This window comes from Otolemur garnettii, unplaced genomic scaffold (genome assembly GCF_000181295.1).
Source record: "Otolemur garnettii isolate 467f Iridium unplaced genomic scaffold, OtoGar3 scaffold00012, whole genome shotgun sequence".
Classification (NCBI taxonomy): domain Eukaryota; kingdom Metazoa; phylum Chordata; class Mammalia; order Primates; family Galagidae; genus Otolemur; species Otolemur garnettii.
In genome coordinates, this window is record NW_003852407.1 from 4,700,465 (window position 1) to 4,725,212 (window position 24,748).

A 24,748-nucleotide genomic window follows, 5' to 3' on the forward strand; every position below is an offset into this window, starting at 1 on the left:
GGGTGAGTCCTTTTGCCAGGTGATTAATTACCTCCTTATTTTCCTGTTTCAAAGTCAAGTTCTTCCATATTGGGTGGTTTGTGAGAACAATGTTTGTGCACATAAAGACTCCAACAGGAAACCATTATAAGCAGATTCATTAATTGAGTTCATGTTGAGGTTGATGATGTCAACCTAAAAAGCCTGTTTGTTTGAATGGGCCACATAGAAGATGGAGTTGTGTGTGCAGGGGTGAATTATACTCCCAGGCACTCACACCTGCAGAAGAGATGCTTTTGTGGAATGAGGATTTGAGAAACTGGAGGCTGATTTCTCCACGGTCTAGAATGGGCATGGTGCCCCTGGAGGGTGCAGTGCAGTGGTGCTGGTTCCATAAAAGTCATCGAAAGGAGGAAAATAGGGAAGGGCCAGGAGGAGGTATAGAGTGGAGATAAAGGCTGTTTTGGGGTGTGCATGTGTGTGTGTGTGGCAGGGGGTTGCTGACTTTGCTTGCTCCCGTCTCCTTCCCACCTATGCTGTGATGGAAAATGCAATAGGGCCCTTGGACCTCCTTATTCTGGCTCCACCACTTCCAGGCTGTGGGAAGACTGTGGGCAGGTCATGTGGCTGTTCTGTTGCTCAGCTGTGGCAGTGTTCACCCAGAGTAATCATGAGAAAACATGTGCAGAGTGCCTGGAACCTAGAGGGTGCCCTCCCAATCCAGCCCAGCCCCCATCCTGCTGTCCATCTTGTCACAAAGGACTATGGCTCCTTTAGAAAGGCCTTGAGTGGAAATGCCTAGATCTGGATCATTAAATGATTTTAACATCAAAGATAGATGGGATTGGAGGGAACTGGGGGACAAGGCCTCTCCTTTGCCCCACAGTGGGTCAGAGGCTGAGCCCAGCCTGCAGCCTGAGTTCTTATCCCCAGTGACTGCACCTACCTACCCCTTCATCTCTGCTATTACACAGTGACCAGAAAAGTTCATTTGTCAATTAGCAAATCTACTAAAAGACTGAAGAAGCTGGAAGAATCAACAAACCCATGAAAGACTGAAGACGGAGGAGGATTTTCTGTACAGCCAGAAGCTGTGAGTATAGACAATACAGGGTGCATCTTGGTGTGTAAACAGACTACTCTTTTTGGAATTACAAGAACCAGACAGAGCTGTCAGCTCAACCTTTTGTTATTGGTTGATTCTAGGCTGGAACTATCTGCACCTAAGTTTTCACATCTGTAAATATAACAGTCCATACCTGCCTCCCAGGTTGCTTTGAAGATCAGGAGGTATTGGATAGGAAAGCTCTATGCAGGCTGCAAGATGCTATGCAAAAGCAGAGGATTATTGTTACAATAGTTTCTATGTTGTTTTTAGGCTTCTAGAGAAGTTCCTCATCTTCTCTCTGATTTAATGTACAGCAGGCAGGGTGGATGATGTGACTTTCAGTACAGACATTTAAGGTCGATGGCATGCCCAGGGCTGCCACTGGGAGGCAGGGCAGGTAACCAGGCCTCAGGCCTGCTGACACAGTGAACACTGCTTCCCACAGAGCCTCCCGCCTGTGTTTTTCACCCACCTCCAGTCTTGACATCATTTGCTCACCTGCCTGCACAGCTCTTCTATCCAGAACTTAAGTCACTTTTGTTCTTCTCAGGCTTTTGTTAATTTGTAAAGTTTGGATCCTACCTTGAGGCCTCTTGAGGCCTGTTTTCATCTTCAGTGCCCATGGATTGCCCACTGCAGTGCTGCCCACCCCCACCTACCCTCTGTGGTCAGCATCCCAGGCCCTAGATCTATTCTTCTTGCTCCTGATCCATCCCCGCTGGCCAAGGGGATAAAGAAGACCACTGAAGGAGAGTATCCCTCCTCTTGGGGACAGGGACTTTCTGGAGGTGATGCTTTCACCAAAAAGAGTGGCTCAAACACTGGGGCTTTGGGGGCAGGGGGGCACTTTAGGACAAGGAGCTTGTTGCAACCCTGTGGATATCCCTAGGGCCTAGGGCAGTGGTTTGCACCTAGTCAAATTGTGAGCGTTTGGGGGAGTTGGTGGGTGATGCTATCAGCAGGTGGCAGTTCTGCCTGCTGCCTGGGCTCAGGGTTGCTTACTCACCAAACATTCTTGAGTGCTTGGTGGGCTTCAGACCTTGTGCTGGTGGTACCCTCAGAGTGCTCACAGTCGGTGGATGCCATGTCAGGTGGCAGGTGAAGCTCCATGTCAGGGTGCAAGGTGCAAGGATGGGTAAGGTGTGAGGGCTCCAGGGGCCTATCATACAGGCACCTGCAGTTCTGGCCTGTATGATAGGCCCCTGGGCTTCCTGGAATCTTCCAGGAAGGGAAGGACAAGGTGCTTTCAAGGGCACCCTTGAATTGACCTTAGAAGATCAAGTAGAGGCCAAACAGAGGAGAAGACAACAGCTGGGGAGAGAGGAACCTCCAGGTCCTGCCCCAAGACCCTCAAGCTTACCTCCTGGGACTTGGCACCCTGCCCTCTGTCCTCCAGCCCTCCATGCTCTGTGTGAGAGTCATCTCCTGGAAGGCAAGATTCTGTGTCCTGGCCCCTGGCCTGAGCTTGCTGTGCCAGTGGGGGCAATGAACACTTTCTGGGCTTCGCAGGCCTCTGGCAGCTGCTGCTGTAAAATCTTAATCAATTACTGCCATCAAAGGTTTCATGTCTTCCTGAATAAGTGATTTAACTTATCTTTTAGATGGCAATTGACTTCAGCACATAAAGGGCTCCTTCAATTTGAAGCAACATCTCCACCAGGAATGGATTAAGAGCAGGAAAATGGTGTCTTTCTTAACACGAGTGCAGCTGGGCCTTTGGAAACCCAAACACACTTGTAATCTCCTTTTGCAGCACAGCTGTGGCGAGAGGCCCTCCTTTCAGGCAGTGGTAATATGCTTTCCATGTTGGGGAAGACAGTTGGCTTGCAGGCCTGTAGAAAAGTCTGTGTGGGAGGAGAAGTTTGCTGGTTGAGATGCCCAAGGCCACTGCTCTTTTAACTCCTTTGAGCATGGCCCCTCCTTGGCTGGCAGCCAGCTTCATTCTCCTCTTCATTCTTGCCCACTCACCAAGAGCCCAGGGAATTGTGAGCAGTGGTGATGCCCAAGGGCATCCTGGGTTCATCCTGGAATCACCCCAGGGATGGGGGAGTAAAAGGGGACACAGAAGAAATGTGAGCTGTGGCCTCTCTACCAAAAGGAGCGTGCGTCTCACACCCATGCATGGCTGGGGGTGGGAGAACTAGCTCAACTCTACTGAAGGCAACTCAACAGTAACTCAGAGACTTCACTGCACAATGTCTTTTGACCCAGGAGATCCATTTATCCTGCAGACATCCAGGAAATGGTCTACATAGAAGGTGGCTCATTGCAGTGTTGTAAGAGCAAAAAAACATAAATGTCTGCCAGGAGGAGACTGGAGTAATCAGTTACAGCGCGCCCACAAAGTGGAATAGTGTGCAGCCACAAAAAAGAACAAGGGTGTTTTTATATACTGGCCCAGGACAATCTCAAAGGGATTGTGATCAAAGCAAGATGTGGAATAGCGTTATGGTATGGTACCATTGGTGTAAAAAAAAAAAAAAAGGGTAAACATAATACGTATTTCCGTTTATTTGTCTAGGCAGAAAGTCTCTTGGAATAGAACAGTGGTTCTCAACCTTCCTAATCATGGCCCTTTAAAGTAGTTCCTGTGGGCTGTAACCCATAGATTGAGAACTGCTGGAATAGGAACACAAGGAATGTTAACAGGGAGGGAGGGTGACTGTTCACTCTATGGACCTTTGTCCCATTTGGATTTTGGACCATCTGAATGCATTCCCTATTTGTGACAGGCGGAATAACAGCCCCGCACAGATGTGCATGTGCCCTAATCCCTGGAACCTGTGTGTGTATTGCCTTATGTGCAAGGGGCTTTGCCATTGGGAGTCAGGTTATAGATGTTGAGATGGGGACATTATCCTGGCTTATCCAGGTGGGCCTGATCTAATCATATGAACCCTTAGAAGCAAGAAGCTTTCCTGGCTGTGGTCAGAGAGGAAGATGTGACTATGGAGGAACTGTCAGAGGGATGCTATGCTGCTGGCTTAGCGGCAGGAAGGAAGGAGCCATGAGCCAGGGAACACAGGCAGCTTCTTGCAACTTGAAAGAGGAAGGGAATGTTGCTCCCTGAGAACCTCCAGGAAGGGACCCTGCTAAGCTGACCCCTGGATTTTAGCCCAGTGAGACCTGTGTCAGACTTCCAAGTCCCAGAACTGTAAAATGAGACTCATGTTGTATAAGCTGCTAAGTTTGCAGCTCTGTGTTATAACAGTCAGGAAACTAATATTCTACTCAAAACGATAAAGAAAGGGAACAATTTTTGAAAGACACTTGATGTCTAGTGAGATTGGGGCTTACGGTGCATGCCCTGAGGGATCAGGCTGACTTGGCATGCCGCACCGTGCAGTGTGGACTGTCAGTGCTGCGGACCACAGTTCTGTTCATGAAGGATGGACCAGGCACAGTGCTTCAGACAGGGGCCACAAAATAGAAAAGATGTCATCCCCACTCTGGGAGACTTAGTGGCACATGTCACAGTCCCTCTCTTTCTCCATTTAAAGCTGGCCTCCAGGATGCCAGCACTGTGTGGCATGGCCTCTGCTAGGCATGACCCTTTGCCACTGGGCCCCAAGGGACCACCTTATTCCCCTGCCTGTGGCCAGTGAGCCAGTGTGAATACCTCCAGGGCTGGGAACCCACTGCCTCCTGAGACACCTGACTCTAAAGTCCCCTCCAGCATTTAACCTGGGTACCATTGGCTTCAGCACCCCCCTTATGTGGGGGTGTGCTTTGTTCACTGGTCTCCCACTGTCAGGACTGAACATATCACAGGGACTCCCTAGGAGCTGCTGGATGGAAGCACAGATGTGGCTCTCGTCATTCGCGCTGGGAGGTACCAGGTGGGTCTTGGGAAGGAGGCAAACAACACAGAAAGATGAGGCTTGGCCTTTGTCCTCTCGTTGTAAAGAGGAAATTTATCATTGTTCTTCTCTGCCATTTCCTTTGTCCATGTGCATTTTATGTTGGAAAATGTATGGAGGGAAACAGTGATTTCCTTCTTTAGTCCTGTCTCCCCTGGCAGGTATGGCCTGGATACTGTGACTCTGATTTGGAGGAGCCCCTGAAGGAGCTGCCAGTCACCAGGCGCCAGCGCCATGCCCAGGGCTGTGTTAGAGCTCCCTGCCCCCCATCACCCTCTCCCCAGGCCCTTCCCCCTCTCTGTCCCCAGCCTCTGTGCCTCTGACATGTCCTTGGGGTTTCCTCTCCATCCTCCAGATGGACGTGTATGTTTGAGCAAAGGGGCAGTGTGCACAGCAAGGTAACGTGTGTCCATGCTGTTACTTGGAAACTAGCCTTCCCTGAGGGACTGGTCCTGCATGGCACGGCAGGGTCCTCTGGAACAAAGCAGCCTGGCGGCCCCTGTCCTAGCCCTAGTGAGGAGTAGGGAAGGGGCACATTTGAGTCAAGTAGGTGAGATCTGAACTCAGACCCCTCATTTATAAGCTGTGTGACCTTGCTTGCTTCCTCTTTCTGAGCCTTGAGCCGAAGCAGGGCTTGGCTCTGAGATGACACCAGGGCTGTGTAGAGTTGGGATTGACTTCTACATCTGTGGTGGTGGTAGCTCCTGATAGGATCTAAGCCATTCCAACCCACCCTTGTCCTCAGGAAAACCAGATGGCAAGCAAAAAGATATGCTTTCAGGGTAGGGCTTTGCATTGACCTATCCACAGAAAATGCCTGGCTCTCAGCAGCTGTGATTATTTTGCAGGGTTCACGCTGTCTTACAGCCTTGGCTCATACCTTTGCTATCTGCTGGTCCCTGGGGTAGGCCAAGCAGGGCTGTGAGCTTGCAGAGTCTGTCAGCGCCCTTCCCACCAGCCCCTGGGTATGTTCATTTGTCAAGCAGGGCTGGTAAACCCACCATCTCAAGAGTGTATCCTGCCAGGATCTCCAGATCTCTTTCTGTCTCTGTTCTCTGTCACCTCACCTTCCTGCCTCCACACCTGCCTCCCGGCCTCCTCCACCCCTGTTCTGCACTTTGCCCTGTCAACCTCAGCATCTCATAAAACATTTCCCACCCTGGTCTCCACATGACTTTCTGTTTCATTCCTAGAACCTTTCACCTTGCGCAGTGGGAGCGTGGCCTTTCTATAGACATTAACACTCAGAATGGCCCACCTCTGTGCTCAAAAACTCTGGAGTTCTCTTTGGGGGCCACAACCTTCACGCTCTCTGCTGTCCATTGCTGATCAGGAAGTTTAGATGTTCCAGGGGAAATTTTGTAGGGAAGAGAAGAGACTTCCTGTTGTGTGGTGTGCAGAGTGGATGAAGAGGGATTAGTGGAAGGTGGACTCATTCGGGGGTCAGAGGAGTAGAGGAAGCAGCCTCAGAGGGAGAGGTGGGAGTGGGTGCACGAGGATTGCTCTGCCAAATGGTCCTGCATCTGGGGGGAGCCTGCCTCTAACTTTCTGCCTCCAGATGATTTCCTAGGGGAAGTAGGGAAAAGAAAGCCTAATTTAGAGAGTTGTAGCTAAGAAGGAACAGGCAAGGGCATATTAAAATTTGGGGATCACTTTGGATAAAAGGGTGATGCTAGGAATGTGTAGAGTTGGGGTTAAATTCTAAATCTGCGCTCTCTTCTTGTCTGGCCCCTCCTTTGAGAGTTTATTACCCCTCTTTAGGAAAAGCAGCTCTAGAAACAGGAAGACCTGCCAGTTCACATGGTACTTCGCTTATCCAGCAACTAGCCTGCTGCCAGCCTCTCCTAGGCAGAACTCAGCCACAGGTGGCAAAGTGAGGGAATGGTGCCTCTGGTCAGTGACAATGGCTAAAGCCTGGCACCTTATTTCCAAGAACACCTCTATGCCCACCCTTGCTTATAGCCTGGAGTTGGGGGAGAGTGGACCCCACATTGAACACGAGAGGCAGGAGGACCTCAAGTTGTACCCTAGGTGTGCCCAGCTGGGGAGCAGGGGCCTGGGAGCCTGACTGTGAGAGAGGGAAGGTAGGAGAAGAGAAAATCAGAGCAACAGAGGCAGTACTGTGTGCTGGTGACAGAGGGTCGTGAAGATGAAGGGGAATGACATCTGGCATCCCAGCCCTTTGGCTACTTTGTGGAATGAGGCCGGGGAAGATGTATACAGACATATTTTAGGTTTATTCTTTTGCATGAAAGATAGAGAAACCTGCAAACATTTAAAAAAATACTTCACATAGTAGGGGGGAAAATAAAACACTTCGTTGTTTAAAGGGGTGATGTTTAGTTTGTGAAATCTCCTGTCTGTATTGCTTTTGGTTAGTGAGTGTGAGAGCCAAAAGAGACCAAGAGATCTCTTAAACTCATCTTTAAATTTTTCCAGGTTATGTAATTGAGGTTCTGAGGCAGGGAGTAACTTGTCCAAGGTCCCATAGTCAGATGGCAGCTGACCTGGGCCTTGAACTTGGTTCACTATAGTGCACAGTAGACTCAGACCTGGGTCTGGACATGCACTTCAGGCAGGACCAGCCACCCTGAGTCTGGGCCCCCCTGTAGGTGTCAGAGCCAAGGCCTAGAAGGGACACTGAGGGGCCTGAAACGTCTGTTCAGGCACAAGCTGAAGAGACCCTGCACAGAAGGGCATGGGGGCGGGAAGGAGTGTGGGGAACGAGTGTGCGGTGCTGGAGCCCAGGAGAGCTGCCTGGAAGTCCTCAGGGTGGCCTGGGGTGGGGGAGCTGGGACAGGTGTGAACATGCCCAGTCCCTAAGTGAGCTGTGACTGCAGTTCTAGAATAGCCTAGCGCCAGGCATGTCAGGAACTGGTCTGAAAGGCGGTAGATAGCCCTGATACAGGAAACAAAGAAACGCCAAGCGGCTCCTGGTAATCCTGCAGGAGCCAGTTCCCAGAATCTGATTTCTGCTTGCAGGAAGTGTTCCAAACCCGCCCGCTCAGCGCAAGCCTGCAGTGACTTCTTCCTGCACATCTTTCGGCAGACTTCCTATTTTTACCCTTAATAACTGTAAGCTCAGGGTTACGGAGGTCTCACTGTTGCTATAGTGAGAGGTGATCGCACCAGCCTTCCATAGCGCCGGACCCTTGACTTAGAGGAAAAGCAGAATCTGGGTTGCTTTATTTTTGGGTTTGACTGAGAAGATTTAATACACCATTTTCCAGCCTTTGCAACAATGGCAATTTGTGCTCAAAATACATAAAACCTCCATAACAAAGAATAACTGGCAATTTGGGGGAGTGGACATCTGAGAGTACATAGAAGATATAGTTTAAATTAGAAAAATGATGCAGCTCCATCAAGAAAATCTAGAATATGACAAATAAATAAAAACACATGTAGTTATATTACCAGACCTCAGCCTGCGTGGTCCTGGTGAGTTATAGCCCTGCTATCGGCTTCCCTAAACGTGCGCTTGGCAGTATTGAAGACATAGTATCCCTTTAATTGGTAGTCTGCTTTTTTAGTTAATATGTCATAAGCATTTTTCTGTGTTGCTGCATTATCTCAGTAAGCATTATTTTTATTGCTTGGGTAACGTCACGTAATTTCATAAAACATTCTCCTACTTTTCCTCTGTCTCCTGCATCCACGCTTGTCTCCATCATATCATCTCTGTCTAAACTCTCCTCCTCTGATTTGAATAACTGGATACCTTGTCCCTGTCCCTCTTTCCCCATACCCTCCACCCTCCCCATATACATGCCAGGACTTGCTCTGTTCTAAAGCCTTGCTAATCAAAGGGCTGTCCCTGACCAGTGATCAGTACCCAGGGAGCTTGTTAGAAATGCAAAATCTCAGCCCCCACTTGGGACCTAATGAATCTGAATCTGCATTGAGAAAAGATCCCCAGGTGGTTCATAATTACCCTGAAGTTTGACAAGCACTGATCTGAAACACATAACCCCATGGCTCCAGGGCAGAAGCCTCTCTCCTAGCCAGGCGCACAGCCTGCTGGATAGAGACTAGAAGGAGGTATAAGGAAGGGGCTGGGCCAGTGGGAGGATCCACAGAAGATGCGGGATTGAAAACCAGGAGCCCGGCTGGCTATTAGGGGCAGGAGTGTGGGCTTGGGCAGCACAACCACCACACCTAGTCCACTCCCATTTCATAGATGGAGAAGCTGAGGCACAGAGAACGTAAGTTGCTCACCCAAGGTCACACAGCTAATAGGTGGCAGTGCTGGGATACAAACCTGACACTGGAGGCCACACTTCTTACACACCTGGCAATGCAGCCTCCATGGTATGGGGGTAAACACAGGAGGAAGGAATAAAAGGATGTTTTGTTCCAACAACAGAGCAAGTACTTTTTCATTTGATTGCATTTAATATTTACAACAGCCTTTGAGTGTGGGTCTTATTACCCCACATTGTAGGAAACAATAAGCGGATTACTTGAGTTTGTGTAGTTGCTAACGGTGGAAATCAGGATTCAAACCCAGAACACTGTAAGTTTCAAAGTGATGTGCTTTCCATTTTGCACATGTGGAGTTGATCTCTGCCTCTCAGAACAGCTTCTCTCCTTCTTACCTGTTCCCTGAATTAAAAATTCTACCTCTTCCCAGGGACAAATTCCCTTCACCTGTTTACGGTGAGGAGAAACAAAGAGAAAATCTTAGGGATTTTCCTCAATCCTTCTAATTATGAAATGTTAGGACTAGAAGATACCTACCTTTGCATTTAGTCCATCTGCTTCATTTAAAAAAATTTTTTTGAGACATAGTCTCACACTGTTGCTTTCAGTAGAGAGCTGTGGCATCACTGCTCATAGCAACCTCAAACTCTTGGGCTTAAGGATTCTCTTGCCTCATCCTCCCAGGTAGTTGGGACTATAGGTGCCCACCACAATGCTATTTTTTTAGAGATGAGGCCTCGCTCTGGCTCAGGCTAATTGTGAACTCAGGAGCTCAGGTAATCCACCTGTCTCAGCCTCCCCAGAGTGCTAGGATTACAGGGGTGAGCCACTGTGCCTGGCCCATCTGCTTCATTTTATAGTTAAGGAAACCGATGCCCAGAGAGCTCAAGCAACTTACCTGAGGTCACACAGCCATCTAGTTACAGATCCTAGACTGACTCTGGATCTGGGCTCTTTCATGATGCTAGCCTGTGTTTGCAGCTGGTGGCCTGAGCCTCCTGGGTGAACTTGTGCACTGCCAGGCCAGACAGCATTGTGCTGTTGGGTTAACTGGATGTAAATTCAGCCTTTATGTTTTAATTTTAAAAAGGACTTATCAAAATAATATATGCTTGCTGTTAGAAGTCGAAGCAGTATAGAAGTGTGTCTGGAAATGCTTGAAGGCACCTCCTCTCCTCTGGCCCTCCCTATCCCGCTCCCCAGGGGTAGCCACTTAGCAGCGCTGTCTCCAATGGCTCCTTAATTTTCCTGCCAGCCATTGGGTTGTGTAAGATCCATGCCACAGCAAGGCTATTTTTAACAAGCATCCTAGGCTTCAGGGGGTTGAAGAGAGGGGAAGAAAAATATATTCCATTTGTATATTTTTAATTCTTGCACATTTGAGCAGGCAGTGGCTTCCCTGTCCCTGCTGCCAAGGGTTGTGGGCAATTGATGAGATTTTCTGGGTGTGGGGTAGACCTTTCTCTTCCCCAGATGAGGCTAGAGGGCCAGGGCAGGGTTTAAGCAATGTCTCTGGGGGGACCATGGCCATCTCAACTGGCTGCCTCCGGATCCTGCCTGCCCCCAGCCCTCTCCCTCCCAGCAGCCTAGAAAATCCTGGCTGGGTCTCCCAGGGCAGAGGAGGCCTGGGAACCTGACTCTTTGTGCCAAGCTCATATTTAGAAATGTCTCTAGCCAGAAGTTGGCATCTGTCCCACTTGGGCTCCGGGCAGGGGTGCAGTCACATGTGCTGTCTTTGAGTGGGCAGATTCTGAGTGGGCAGAAGCCCACTTTGAATATAAACACAACTCCTTTATGCTGAGGAGCTGGCAGGGAACCTGGGCACCAGGATGCAGCAAGCTGTGGTAGACGAATGGGCGACAGGAAGAGGGGAGTGAAATACCACCAGGCTTGAACTGGGCAAAATGGTGGGAGAGGAAGGGGCTCCAGCTCCCGTGTCACTTTCTGTTTTCTATATTCCTTCCTGGATGCCCAGGGTGTTGACCCTATCTGCAGAGGGGGCCTGCAGCCCCAGGATGGCTCAGACAGTGCCCTGATCTGATCTTTCCTTTTCCTCTCCTTTCTGCCTGGTCAGTTCCCCAGTCTGGGGGATGAGAGTGAGGCCCTGCAGTGAGGTCACCTGGAGCAGAGTCTCTCTTGTCTCTTCCTTGGGAGGAGCAGCCTCTCATCCTCTCCACATCACATCTGTGGACCATGGCCCTGGAGATTGTCATCCTTGAAGACCCTTGAGGACTGGCAGGGAAGGTGCCACTGCTCCTTGCTCACCCTGCCTTCTTTTCCATGATACTGCCTAATGATGGGTGAATTAGACCAGTGGGTCCTAGCTTTAAATAGTAGACCACTGAGGTCATAAGCATTGTACCTTAGCCCTGGGAAAACTCTCCTTTATATTAAAACAGTCTCTTTAAGGAGAAACATTCTGTTTATTCACTCATGCTTCAGATGTTTAATGAGCACCTACGAAGGGCGAGCTCTTTTGTCACAGCATAAACTGGTGAATAGGACCATCTTGCTGATGGGTGAGGGGTGGGATCACCCATCTGCAGAGAGAAGCCACAGGTGGCAACAGGACTGATCTCCTATGGCTGGATACTCAGCCAGTGCCGTCCTCAGGCCCTGGCAGCCTCCTCCCCCACCACCCCATCCATCCCTCCTCTCCCTGCATCTCAAGGGAGAGAAAGCTCCAAGAAGTCGTCAAAAAGGCTGAACGGGTATTTTCTTGGTATCTCCTGGGAGCAACATGGTAAATACAAAATAACTGAATGAATGAATGAATGGATAGATGGATGAATAAAGGAGTGAGCAAATGAATGAAAAAACAATTGGAAACTCCGCTTCAAAGGAACTTAAAATTGAGATGGAAAGAAATGGGCTTGTAGAAGGTGGTACTGTGGGACTGAAGGGGGCCCTAGGGATTGCATTCTCCCCCTCTTTTTATGGGAAGGGAACCAGGAACTGCAGGCTCAGAGGAGGGGGCTACCGCAATGTCTGCCGCAGAGCACGGAGCTCAGAGGATGGGTGGCGAGCATGGAACTGTGCACAGTGATGCCCTAAGTGTCCCTCGTCCTTGAGAAAAATTGTCTTTTCATATGGTTGGGAGTGGACGGTGCAATTTTTCTTCGAGGGTTAATTGTTTTGCTGACAGCACAGATAATTAGGAATGAGAATCCCGGAGTGAGGGCGACAGCACCATCTGCTGTGACTATGTTTCAGCCCCACCTTGCAGGAGAACCTTAGAGCACTTCTGTCTCTACCTTCCCACCCCAGCAAAAAGGTGCGTGCTCTAGCTGTTTGTGGGGCCACCACTGCCAGGTGGCCGAGCAGCTTGTGGGGTGGGATGGTGGCCGCCTCCTTAAGGGCGCAGTATCTTCTCCCTTCCTCAAGGTATCTAGTGCACATAGTAGGTCTCACTAAAAACTCCCAGGTTGAATGAGAACCCAACAGACAGCGCTGATGCCAAGGGGCTGATTTTCTGTTCCTCCCCAGCCTGGTGCTTAGAGGTCCAGCCCCCTGTTGACTGGAGGTAGGTGAATGGCAGCAAGCTATATGGCTGCCATGGAGGTTTGGGGATATTTATCTGCCAAACTCTATGGATTTGCCACCTGCTCTGGGTGTCCTGGTCTTTGGCTTAGGCTGCTTGTTCCAGAGGGATGTGGGTCCTGCCTTTCCTGGCCAGGTAGGAATGTCCTGGGCTGTGAGCTCTTCTCTGTCAGTGGAAGCAGAGCTGTTCTGGAATCAGATGGAGAATCTCATTACTCAGGAGTAGCTGAGATCTTTCCTCATGTAGGCAGACTTTTGTGTGTGGGGGTTCATTCTTAAAGAATATATCACATATATAAAAGTATATGAAATGTGTGTGTGCCTTTTGAAGATAATAATATTAGTTATAATTGCTTGTTTTTTCAAAGGGGTATCTAACCGCTGGTGTTGCCTTGCACAGAAGTGCCTCAGAGGCCTGAGCAGTAGAGGACCAGGTCGCCTGAGAGGCTCAAGGTCAGCCCAGCCTCCTCAGAGCTGTGGTTGTTTATCACAGTCAATTTCCTTTGTGCCTGAGCTGCTCCTGTTAACCAGGAGCCTCCCTGTCTTCTGTATTTATCACTCTATTCTCTCTTTTTTTTCCTCCTAGACCCTCCTATCAGGGAAGCAGCAACAGTGACTGTTCTCCTTTCCTTCCCATCCCCTCATAGTGGGGCAAACTGGCCACTGTTCCCCATCCCCTTCACATCTGTCTTACTCATCCCTCACTCCTGGGGTGACTTGGAAGGAAAATGACATTAACCTAGGGCCAGGGAGCTTGCTAGAAAGAATGGTAATTGGGAATCGGGAATTATAGTCTTGACTCTTTCACTCACTCACTGTGTGACATTTAGCAAGCATCTCAACCTCTCTGTGCTTTGTTGCCTCTTCTTTAAAACACTCTTTCACAGAGCTACTGAGAGTCCAGATAGGTCTGGGGATGCGAGAGCCACGTGAAGGGTATAAATCAATATATAGGTGGCATGTGAGATATTATCATCATCATGCTCACAAAATCTATGCAGGCCAGGAGAGAGGAGCCTCCCTGTCCCTCTCTTCTTTGTCACCTTCATTCCTGTCCCTGAGGCTTCCTCTTGGCTGTGGTGCTGAGTACCTTGGTGGAAGATCTCCATCTGCTACAGCCCCTTCTCAGCAGTAGTTCCACTGAGGCTTGGAAGAGCCCAAGGTCAAGGCAGAGTTCAGGGTCAGAGTGTGTGGCAGTAGGAGCCTGCCCTTCCACCTCAGAGGCTGGCAGCCACGCCTTGTCGGGGTGCAGGGCTGCTTTGGCTGGAAGCCCTTTAACCCCTCCCAACATGGTGGGAACCACAATCATGAAGTACAGGGGCTCCGTGGGGCCAATGTCTCTGTCACCTGGGGGTCTGGCATCTCCACTCTTGTCCCTCACTCTGAGATGAAGGGCTTTGGAGAGATGCTCATCATTAGCCACAGGTGGGGTGTCTTTCCTGGAGCCCCCTTGGGGGCCTGGGCTAGAATAGCTGAGGGATGTTCCACAGTCACATGGACTCGCCCATTAGTGGAGGAGAGCACCTGGTTCTCCTTTCCTAGGGCAGTGGAACAGCTCTGGGGTCCTGTTGGTGGGTCAGAGCAAAGCACTGAATGATGGCTAGGATTTGAGTGTAGGATCGGAAGGTGGAGCTTTTAATTAAAGCAGATAAAATTAAATATGCAGAGGTAGGGCGGTGCCTGTGGCTTAGGGGGTAGGGCGCCGGCCCCATATACCGAGGGTGTTGGGTTTGAACTCGGCCCTGGTCAGCTAAAATAGCAGTGGCAACTGCAACAAAAAATAGCTGGGCATTGTGGCAGGCACCTGTAGTCCCAGCTACTTGGGAGGCTGAGGCAGGAGAATTGCTTAAGGCCAAGAATTGGAGGTTGCTGTGAGCTGTGACGCCACAGCACTCTACTGAGGGTGACAGAGTGAGACTCTGTCTTAAAAAAAAAAAAAAAGAAAGGAAAAAAAACACTCGGGCAGCATGAAATATGCAGAGGTAAGAAAACAGGAATGAAGAGTGCGTGTGTGTATGTGTGTGTGTGTGCATGTGTGTGCATGTGTGTGTGTTTGTGTTGAGGCTTGGGGCAGGGTTAGTGGGTAGCATGCTTCCAGTGGAAAACCTGGATGACATTGAGTTGGTAGTCACCAGGAATTGCAGGACCTAATAATAAAGAACAAGATGAGGACGGTGAGGGCATTCAAGAACAGTTAAGACCTGGACGTGTGCTGTTGGCCCTGGTCAGTGATGGGGCCTCTGTTCTTCCTGCAGGTCCCCTCTGAAGCAGCTGGCAGCTCAGCAGGTGTTACCATCTCTGAGGAGGGGGTCAGCCAGAAGAGCAAAAACGGATGGCGTGGAGGCTGCCCAGGGTCTGAGGAGGGAACACAGTCCACAGCCTACTGGACCTGGAGCCTCAGAGTCAGGGGCTGCACTGCTGGGGAGATTCAAGAAGAATCGATGCTTTGGCCCCCGGCGACATGTACATGGTGTAATGACAGGTAATGGACCTGAGTCTCGTCTACCCTTTATGAGTGATATGGCAGGTAGGAGAATATATCAGCCTGTAGTAGATATAAAATGTCAGCCCTTGGGAAGATAACTATGCAAACAAAGCACAGTCAGGCCTGATAAGATGATAGATGGATGCTTTATAGTTATTAGTTTCTACCCCATGTGCTTACTGGAGCCAAGCACCAGAAGATTGAGCATCAGATACGTTCACTTCCTATGCCTTATGGGAAGGCCTGATGCCCTCATAGATGTAGCATGTCTTATTGGAGGAATTCAGAGTAACAAATCAGGAAGTCATTATTCTCCATCCACTTCCTTGGGAAACAGGGAGTTCATGCCAGTGGAGAAACAGAGGCAGTGAGAAGCAAAGGAGCTCCACCCTGTCTGTGGTGCATGCAGAACAGACCTGCAGACCTCACTGGTGGGGAGGCCCTCGGGCTTGGCTGGGATGTCTCCCATGGCAGAGTGTGGTGATGGGTCCGTGTTTCTTGTGAAAAAAGGGAAAGAGGCTTTATGGCTCCTCATCTTTCAAGGGTGCCAAGGCAAGTAGCAGATGATCAAAGGTGGCTGGGGAGGTCCTGAGTAGGGATCTGGCGAGGATGAGGGTCGGGGTATACCTGGTAGACACCTGGAGCCTGGCAGTTGATCTGAGGAAGTCAGCTAAGGCAGGAGGCACCGAGCAGGTCTGTAGGGCCTAGAAGGCAAAGGTGAGCTCTGCTCCAATGGTGAAGTCTGCTCCTGCTGCTCTGTCTTTGCTGTGTGTATCCTACAGGGTACCAGCCTGGCAACTTCCACCATGGGGAAAACAGCTGGCTGGAGTGGAAGCAAAAATAGCTTGGGATCTTGGGAAACTGACCAGGGCAAGAAGAGAAGGACCAGTGGCCTGGGGAAGGAGGCCCGAGAGGGTGTGGCAAGTTTTATTTCAGTACAGTCCAGTATCAGGGTCCCCAGGGTCAGAGCTGAGGAATAGGGAGGGGAAAAGCATGAGGACTTCTGGGTGGCCTTGTTCTAAATCAGGCGGAAAGAATAAGAAGGAATCCAGAAAGCTGAGCCCAGCTCCAGGACGTGGCTCAGACACAGGCACCAGCTGGGCCCGGGACTGGAGAAATGGAACTTGAGCTCCAGGGACCCCAGCATGGAATAGAAGGGGACTGGCTATGCCTGGAGGGGCTTTGCTAGGGGGAGCTGGCAGCTCCATAGGTGCCTGGAGTTAAATATAACCCTGAGGCACCACCCCTCAGTGGGGCAGGTGATCTGTACATCTCGGACTTGGCTAAGGACTTGGGCAGGGGTGACCTCTGAGGGTATTGTGGTGGGAGGTGATGAGAAGAGAGTGGGCAGGGGCAGAAAAGGTCAGGCCCTGCAGATGAGTGCGTGAGAACTTTCATCAAGTGTATGGCTCCAGGAGAGTAAGGTGTGCCTCTTGGCCAAGGCCAGAAAGGGCCAAGGGCAGGGTCTGTCAGAGGGTTTTTTGCCTATTTTACCAATATTTAATGAGTATCTTTTATGTACCAGGAACTGTGCTTGGTGCCAGAAATTCAGAGAATTGGTCTGCTTCCAGGGAAGGAGTCTGGGGCAGAGGAAAAAGCGGGGATATGGAGACAGGTCCAGGCCTCTGGGAGGCTCAGGTTCCTGTCTTCAAAATGGGGACAGTACTTTTTCACTTATAGATGAGTGGAGAGAATTAAATAAAGGAAAACATATAAAACACTTAGCATAGCGGGTGGCCGGTAATAAGTGATCAATACGTTGAGTTTGTTTCCATTGTTCTGCTCTGGGAGGAGCTCACCATCTGGTGTGGCTGGGTATGGGGGAAGCCTGGGAAAATGCTTCCCAGCTCCCAGTTGCTAATAGGGTTGGAGGCCTGGGCTTTGAAAACCTGGTTATCAGCTTGGCACCTGTAGCATAGTGGTTACAGCACCAGCCATGTACACCGAGGCTAGCAGGTTCGAACCCAGCTAGGGCCAGCTAAACAACAATGACAACTTCAACCAAAAAATAGCTGGCTGTGTGGCAGGTGCCTGTAGTCCCAGCTACTTGGGAGGCTGAGGCAGGAGAATCACTTAAGCCTAAGAGTTTGAGGTTGCTGTGAGCTATGATGCCAAGGCACTTTACTGAGGGCAATACAGTGAGACTTTGTCTCAAAGAAAATTAAAAAAAGAAAATCTTAGTGTTAAATGTGATCAGGGCAAATAAAGTTAAAAAAAAAAATAAAACCTGGTTATCAGAATTCCTCAGACCACAGAAAATGTGGTTTCTGGTAGATCCCACCACTTGGAAATGGTGGCTATACTTGAGTGCTTGGGCAGTTGCTGAGCACAGAGCCAGATCCAGAGGCAGGAGGGTAGGTGCAGGAATTTAGAGAAGTGCTGAGAACAGAGGACATTCTCAGAATGCTTGGGGAGTCTTGACAACTCAGCTTCCTTGACTTTTAACATAGTTCTTAGGAGCGGGGGCCGGATGAGGGGTGTGTAGAAACCAGGGTGAGATTTGTGATCTGGAGTGGGGCTACCCAGGTGCAAGCCACACACATTATTTCAAATTTGCTAGTAGCCACTAGCATTGTTATAAGAAATAACAATAAGTAAGTAAAATTAACTTTAATAATGTATTTCATTTAATTCAGTTTGTCTAAAATGTTATTTCAACATGTAATCAGTATAAAAATTATAAAGGGGCTTGTTGTGGGGATGTTTGGCACACCTTTTGAGTGTGAGATATAACCACAAGAGAGATTCTACTTAACACAATCAAATATTTTATCCTGGTTATTTGTACACCCACACATTAACCTGAAATAAATTTACTTTTCAATTAAAAAAATTATGAATGAGATATTTTACATTCATTTTTTTCATACAAAGTCTTTGAAGTCTAGAGTACATTTTACACTTATAGCACATCTCAGTTTGGAACTAGCTTCATTCACCTGATCCATAGCCACATGCGACCAGTGGCTACTGTATTGGACAGCACAGGTCTAGAATCTGGAATTTCTTGCCAAGGAGCACCCAGGGGCCAGAGGTGTCCTAGATACCAGGATTTACTGTTCTCTTCCCTTCTTATAAAATGTCTTTAATGAATCCCAGGGGGAGTTTACTTGAAAAATAAGAGATATCTGCGTCACTTTTCTAGATGGTGACTTGTGCTCTCCAGAACCAGTTCTGGCTCTGGGTCTCACCAACTGGGTTCGTGTCTGTGCCACTTGCTGGTTCTGGGACTGACTTCAAACCATTCCTGAAGCTTCCTGAGTCTCAGAAACTTTGTTGAAAGTGGAACTAGTGATTTCCATCTTGCTGGGTAGCTATGAGGATGAAATAAAATAACGAGTTATTGCTCTGGGATACTCTATGTCAAGAAATAATTATTTTTATTTTCCTAAATCAAATGAAAACAAGTTTGAATTCTCCTACTATCTAAATTTGGCAAAGTTTTCTAGTTGGCATTTCTGGACTTCAGTCTCCACCCTTTCCTGCCATGAGAATGGGGGAGGGGTGCTTTGGGAATCAGGGAAATGGGAATGGGAGGGGCCTAGACCTCAGCCCTTGGTGATGACAACGGCCTCTGGCCTGTCCTTATCCAGATTCTCATGGTCTTTTGGAGGATGCAGGTCCTTACAGTCATCTTGTGCACTTGTGCCAGCTCAGCTCTGCCATTTCTAGGACACCAACAGCATGCAGGCACTATGTTGCAGTGGGAGGCTTGCCAGCCACTCCAGTGCCTCAATCATCTACCTGTCTTGAGATCCAAATCTGGGATCCTCCTCTGAAAGCCACGTGTCCTTCCTCCCTCTCTGTCCTGTCTCCCAGCCTGTGAAGCAAAGGCCCATGCCTACCTAACCATATCCCCTTTCTTTTTCCAGAAAGAAAAATCCAGATAACTCCCCTAGGGTATGGAGTACAAATCTCATTGTCACAAAACATGGCTGCTCTTTCCAGGGGTGGTGGGAGAACACATTTTATTATTCTGTGAATGGCTCCTCTAACCACTTGCCCCCAACAACAGCAGAAAGCAGTAACTGCTACATGCACTTATTAACGTAGCATCCTGACACATGGATCTAGCACAGGGTTGGCACTTCACAAGGTCAAGTTCCTCTATGCCCAGCCCCATCTAAAGAATGAGTTAAATAATTCCTACCTTCTGGGGGTTTTCTGAGCCTCAAATGAGAGAATGTATGTTAAAGTTCTTTGTATAGTTTTCAAATGTTATTGAGACTCTTAATTCCCTGCCTGGGATTTTTTTCTGGTCCGGAAGCTGGGTTGAGGCTGCAGCTTTGGTTTAAAGGTGCCCCTTCTCTTGGCCTCTCAGAGCAGGTGCTGCTGCCACCAGGTTCAGCTAGGTGTTCCCATGAGGAGCACTAGGAGCTCTCACTGGGAGCTCCAACTTCTAGAGTGAGCTCCTCTGAATTAATCCCTTACTGCCTGTTCCACTCTGGAAGAGGACAAGGACCGGGTGTCATGGCAGTGGGAGATGACATCTTTATTTTCTCTCAGCCTATTGTGTGGGGTACCTAGCCAGTGCTCTGAGATTGGGCTCCACCTGGGTTATTAAGAAAATTTATAACCCATCCTTCCTGGGACTCAGGGGAGCAAGGCCATGGGTCTAAGGAAGTACCATAGGTGCTTCTCATCTCCTTGGCTTGGGTTTGGTGAGGATTTTCTGATGGGGAAGGAGGGCTCCAGGCAGATCCCACGTCCTCTGGGCCTTGCATAGAAGGAGCAGGAGCAGGAAGTGCAGGGAGGTGACATGAAGAGTAATTGGGCTTAAGCTGCACTAGAATCAGGGCAGAGTCAGCAGGACAAATGGAAATTCTCCAGGCCTGGGCACTGAAACAGTGTTTTCAAGGTTAAGTCCACATCTGATTCTGTGTGGTTGGGTTAATAGGCCTTTGATGCTCACCGCAGCGGTATTTGGGTCACTGGCATTGCTGCCTTTCTAGACCAGGGAACCCTTACCCCCACCAGCCGGCTTCTGTTTCCTGCTGCCTCTCCTGGGGCCTGAGCTCTCAAGGCTGTCACGAATCCTAAAGGAGTCCTTCAAACCAGCATCACTGTGACTTAGCATCTATTTCAAAAGGGGGCAGTAGTGGTGGGAGGTGTCACAAACTCAAGCACTTTGGGGTACTGTTGTAGACCTGGCTTTTTCTCGTTTGCTGTATGACCTGGTGCAGATCTTAGGTTCTACAGGGCTTAATGTTCTCTCCTATTAAACAAGCATGAAAACGTGTACTGTGATGGTTTAATCCTATTGGCAGGCGCACATGCTTTAAAAGTCAAAGGCACTATAGACCTTACCTACCAATGATTTGAGAGTATTATGGCAACACCCTTTCCTCACCAAGTCTAGCAGTGTGTAAATTCTGTTCTTTAAAATTAAGTTTCTTTATTGCTTCCTGGGGGCCTACAGGAAACTGCCTCTGATATATTCTCTTAAATCTTGCAGCAGGTAGAGGCAGAAAGCCACATTGTCCTTGACTGACAACCTTCATATGGGTATTTAACAATTTTAATTTTTCCTGATTCTTCTGATAAAAATAGTGCCTGACTAAAAACAAATACATTTGTATTTTCCATCTCCTTAATTAGTTTCTAATTTAGGGGTCCTTATTAGCTTAAAATCATCTTGCTGAAATGGTCCTTGGGTGATAAAAAAATGTGAAAACCACAATCAGTTCTAGAGAGATCTTACTCTTTAATTATGCTGATTGGAGCACTAAAGACCCCTGGTAAAATGAACCTCTCAGAATAAGCTTGATTTGTGTAATTTGGTTTTTAAAAAATTTGGATGCATATTTATCATGTTCAACTATGTGTTGTTGTTCTCCTTGAGATTCTGACTTGTCTCCTGAGAGCTGGGTGGAGGGATTCTGGGACTGCTGAGACCCTAGTACTAGAGCTAGGCCCATGGATTCACTGGTAGGGCCCAGCCTGCAGGGAAGACAGGGACCTCAGTCTGTCTGGAAATATAATAATCCCCTTTTTAAAAACAAACAGGAAAGGAAAGGCATAAGGTCACCCAGAGACAGGCTGGGTAAGGATAGACTGATAGAATTTTGGAACTGGATGGTAGCAGAGAGCTTTCCATAAGATAGCAGAAAATGAGCAAATCCTAGGTTAAAGATGTATTTAGAACCAAATTCAAGAAAGTGATATAACTTTAGAGGCAAAAGGAAGACCCAGTTGCTCAAAAATACGTCTCCCACCATCTAAACCCATGAGTCAGTATTAGCTTCACTAAAATTTGGATAACCAAGATGTCACATGAAAGAAAGGATGTGCACCAACCATGGTGTCTTCTGATCACAGAGCTGAAGCTATCCTTGGTCAAGCCTTATGTATAACTACCACTCCATACAAGGCCACCCCCAAAGGAATCCAGACAAATGACCTAATTTCTTCAACATGAATGATGTTGAGTTGGGGAAGGAGGTTTGTTGCAGATTAAGAGAGTCTTAAGAAACACACCAACCAAATGGGTCTTATTTGAATCCTTATTTGAGCTGACCTACTGTAGCAGGACATGTTTGAGAGAGTCAGGGAAATTAAACACAGGCTGGGTGTTAGATATAAAGGAGTTAGTGTTAGGGTTTTAGGGTGTATCATGTAGCAATATTATATGCTGATGTATTTACAGACACTATGATAAGATGTCTGGGATTTTCTGTAAAAGAATTTGGAAAAGATAGAAAAAACCATACACATTTTGTGTGTATTTGAATACTTCAGTGATAAAAAAAAAAGAAAGAAAGAGAAGAAGTATCCTTATTAGCTGGCTGGGCTCTGCAATTTCACCCTTAAGGGCTTTGTTCATCTAGCTTAAACTTTTCTATTTCCAATAACCCACACTGGGAGTGTGGGTTAGCCATTAGGAAAGTAACAGTAGGAAAGAACATGTCCCCAGAACAGAATACTGTAGAGGTCACATGCAAAGTGGTTTCAGGGTAAGGTAAGTCTGGGGAAGGCTGTATTGAGCAAGGCCAAAGAGATTGCGTCAGAGCCTTGGTTGTGCTAATACACTGTGCATCTTGGAGGGGGCAAAAGTGTAGCAATGCAGTGTTCCCCCAAATGATTTGTAATGTACTTCAAAGGAGGTAGAAACTTCCAGGTCTTCCCAGGGAACATCAGAGTAAGGTCAGAAGCCTGGGTTCCAGAGCTATTTTTGTTTACTAATTAGGTACTAGGCAATCATTCAAATTTTTCTGAGCCTCAGTTTTTCTGTCTGTAAGATGAGCTTTACATCACTTGCCATCTACCTTATGAGAATGTGAAAGCCCAAAACCAAAGAATGAGTTGTGTGATTATTTGGTGCCATTTTCTGAAACTTTGGTCCACCAGACGTTTCCTGGAAGCTCGGGCAGTGTGGCTTTGTCCATAGGTTGTAGTCTGAGACAGTGGTGGTGGGACAAGTTCTCTGCCCTTGGGGAGGTCATGGTGAAATTGGGGAAGCAATACAAATAAACAGTGATGGAGACCAGCGACGCCGTCCAGCCTAGGGATAAGTGAACAGTGCAGGTTCCAGAGGAGAGGGGGATGGCTCTTGGCTGGGGTATATGACGGCCATCTAGAGGAGGTGGTCCTTGACCTGGGTGCCTGGAGAAGATTTAGACGGGAGATTCCTTTGTTGGTTATGGGTCCGTCAGTTGGAACCCTTCCCTTGCCTTCACCTCCACACGCCCACATCCTGCAGCTGAGCATATAAACCTTGTTTGGATTGTGGTGTTATGTGCTGCGGGGGCCCAAGTCCTCCCTATCCGGAACTCGGGTTGATGTTCCTCTGCCTGGCCCTTGCGGCCACTCTCATCTTCTCCTCCGTTCTTTCTCCATCCTGTTTCTTTCTTCCCACCAATGCCCAGAAAGGCGGGGATTACTCATTCTGCCCACACTCATTCACTCCTGCCCTCTCTTTTAAGTTAAAAAAAAAAAAAGTGTAAACCACTGAGACAAAGCAACAGATATGACTCAGAGACACCCAGTCCTTCATGGGAAATGTTTATCTTCATCAGATCACTCCTAAGGGCAGTGAGAGCCGATAAACCCATGGAGCATTGGCCAGGTGGGCAGTGGATGCCTAGGTGGAGGGAAGGGACGGAGGCACAGCCGAAGCTGGCTCAGTGTCTTGGGTGCAGAGAGCTGGCTGGGGTCCCTGACCCTCCTACTGGGTATGCATGGAGTTACTTGGAATGTGAATACCAGTCAAGGGCACTTGTTACCTAAGAGTCCACTCTGCCCTGTAATTTGTGCAGCAGAAATGAAAGAGAAGGCCCTAGGAAAGGACAGTGCTGTGGTGGATACTTCAAAAAGGTGTGCCAGTGCCTAGGTGCCCTGCTCTGGGCCACATCAGGATTTATAGACATGCCGACACATGCCCTGTCCTTAAGGGGTGTAAGCTATTGTTAGTATTGATATTTTGAGAAAGGACTTACTCAGTGTCTGGCACAAAGTTGGCCCCCACCGTGGACTTGCACAGCAACCTCACTGCCTCTGCACTGGGGTCAGAGAGCCTGATGTGGGTGGAGTTCTGGCTCTGCCACTTGGGGATGGTGATGTCGTCTTACTGAGATGCAGTGTTTGAGGACTGTGTAAACTGGGGTAACCACATCTCCCTCTGGGGATTGTTGTGGGGACAAGATAAGATGATCCAGAGAGCCTTGCTCTCAGTGGGCCCCCAACAATTCTTGGTTTTCATCCTTTCCCCCTCTGCCACTGAGAGACATGGGATAAGTTGCCTTGAGCCTCAGTTTCCTCATCTGTTAAATGAGAATAATTATTTAGATCACCTGTTCTGGTGATACCATTTAACCATGAAGGAAGTTTAATAGGCAATGTATGTGAGAACATGTCAAGGAGTAAAAAAAAAAAGAGTCGAACATTAAAGAGATGTGTACACGTGTGTTCATATATGCAAACCCACAAACACAAGCCGTATAGCTGAGAGTGGCAAAATACATTCCCACAGTGGTGCAGGTGGTCTGGGAGACACATTAGCACCAGCTCTGGACTGGCTTGGGTTGTCCCTTTTGGGTGTTTTATTTTCCCAGGGTGGATTGCCTGCGCTTCTGGCCCCCATAGCATGCAGCAGAGTGTGGCGAGAGGGAATTACAGGGGCCAGGCCAGCAGAACCTGCACCGAGTCTACCTCTCAGACTGCACTGTGTGCCCCTGAGCAAGTTACCAAACCACTTCTGCAGACACAAGAAAAGAAGGCTAAAATGTACCTGTGTCAAGACACAGGGATCCCACAGGATGACAAGTGAAAGCCTTCCTCCCTTGTACAGTGGTGACCAATGCAAGAGGCCACCATCCTTCTGACTAGCAGCCAGGCCTTCTGAGCCCAGGTGGAACAAAAAATTTAATAATGCTGGATAATGGATCCATGTGCGTGCCGTCTTTTGGGGGAGACAGTGGTGATTATTTTTATATTAGAGAGATACTTTTTAAAGAAGCCTCCCCTGACCCTGCATTGCTTTTATGACTCCAAGAGTATATCTTCTCCTAGCCGTGGTGGATAACAGTCAGGTGGCCACTGGCACTGAGACCAGCCATCCATTAACCCACTTATTCT

At 48.5% G+C, this 24,748-nt stretch overlaps 1 protein-coding gene across 1 annotated transcript in view; it reads left to right on the forward strand.

The window, feature by feature from the left end:
- ZBTB7C (zinc finger and BTB domain containing 7C) overlaps positions 1-24,748 on the forward strand; it is a 346,334-nt gene that overhangs the window by 56,363 nt on the left and 265,223 nt on the right. The window contains exon 2 of the mRNA XM_012802038.1: positions 14,946-15,172. The gene's annotated coding sequence lies outside the window, so the exon portion shown is untranslated. The remainder of the gene's footprint in view (positions 1-14,945; positions 15,173-24,748) is intronic.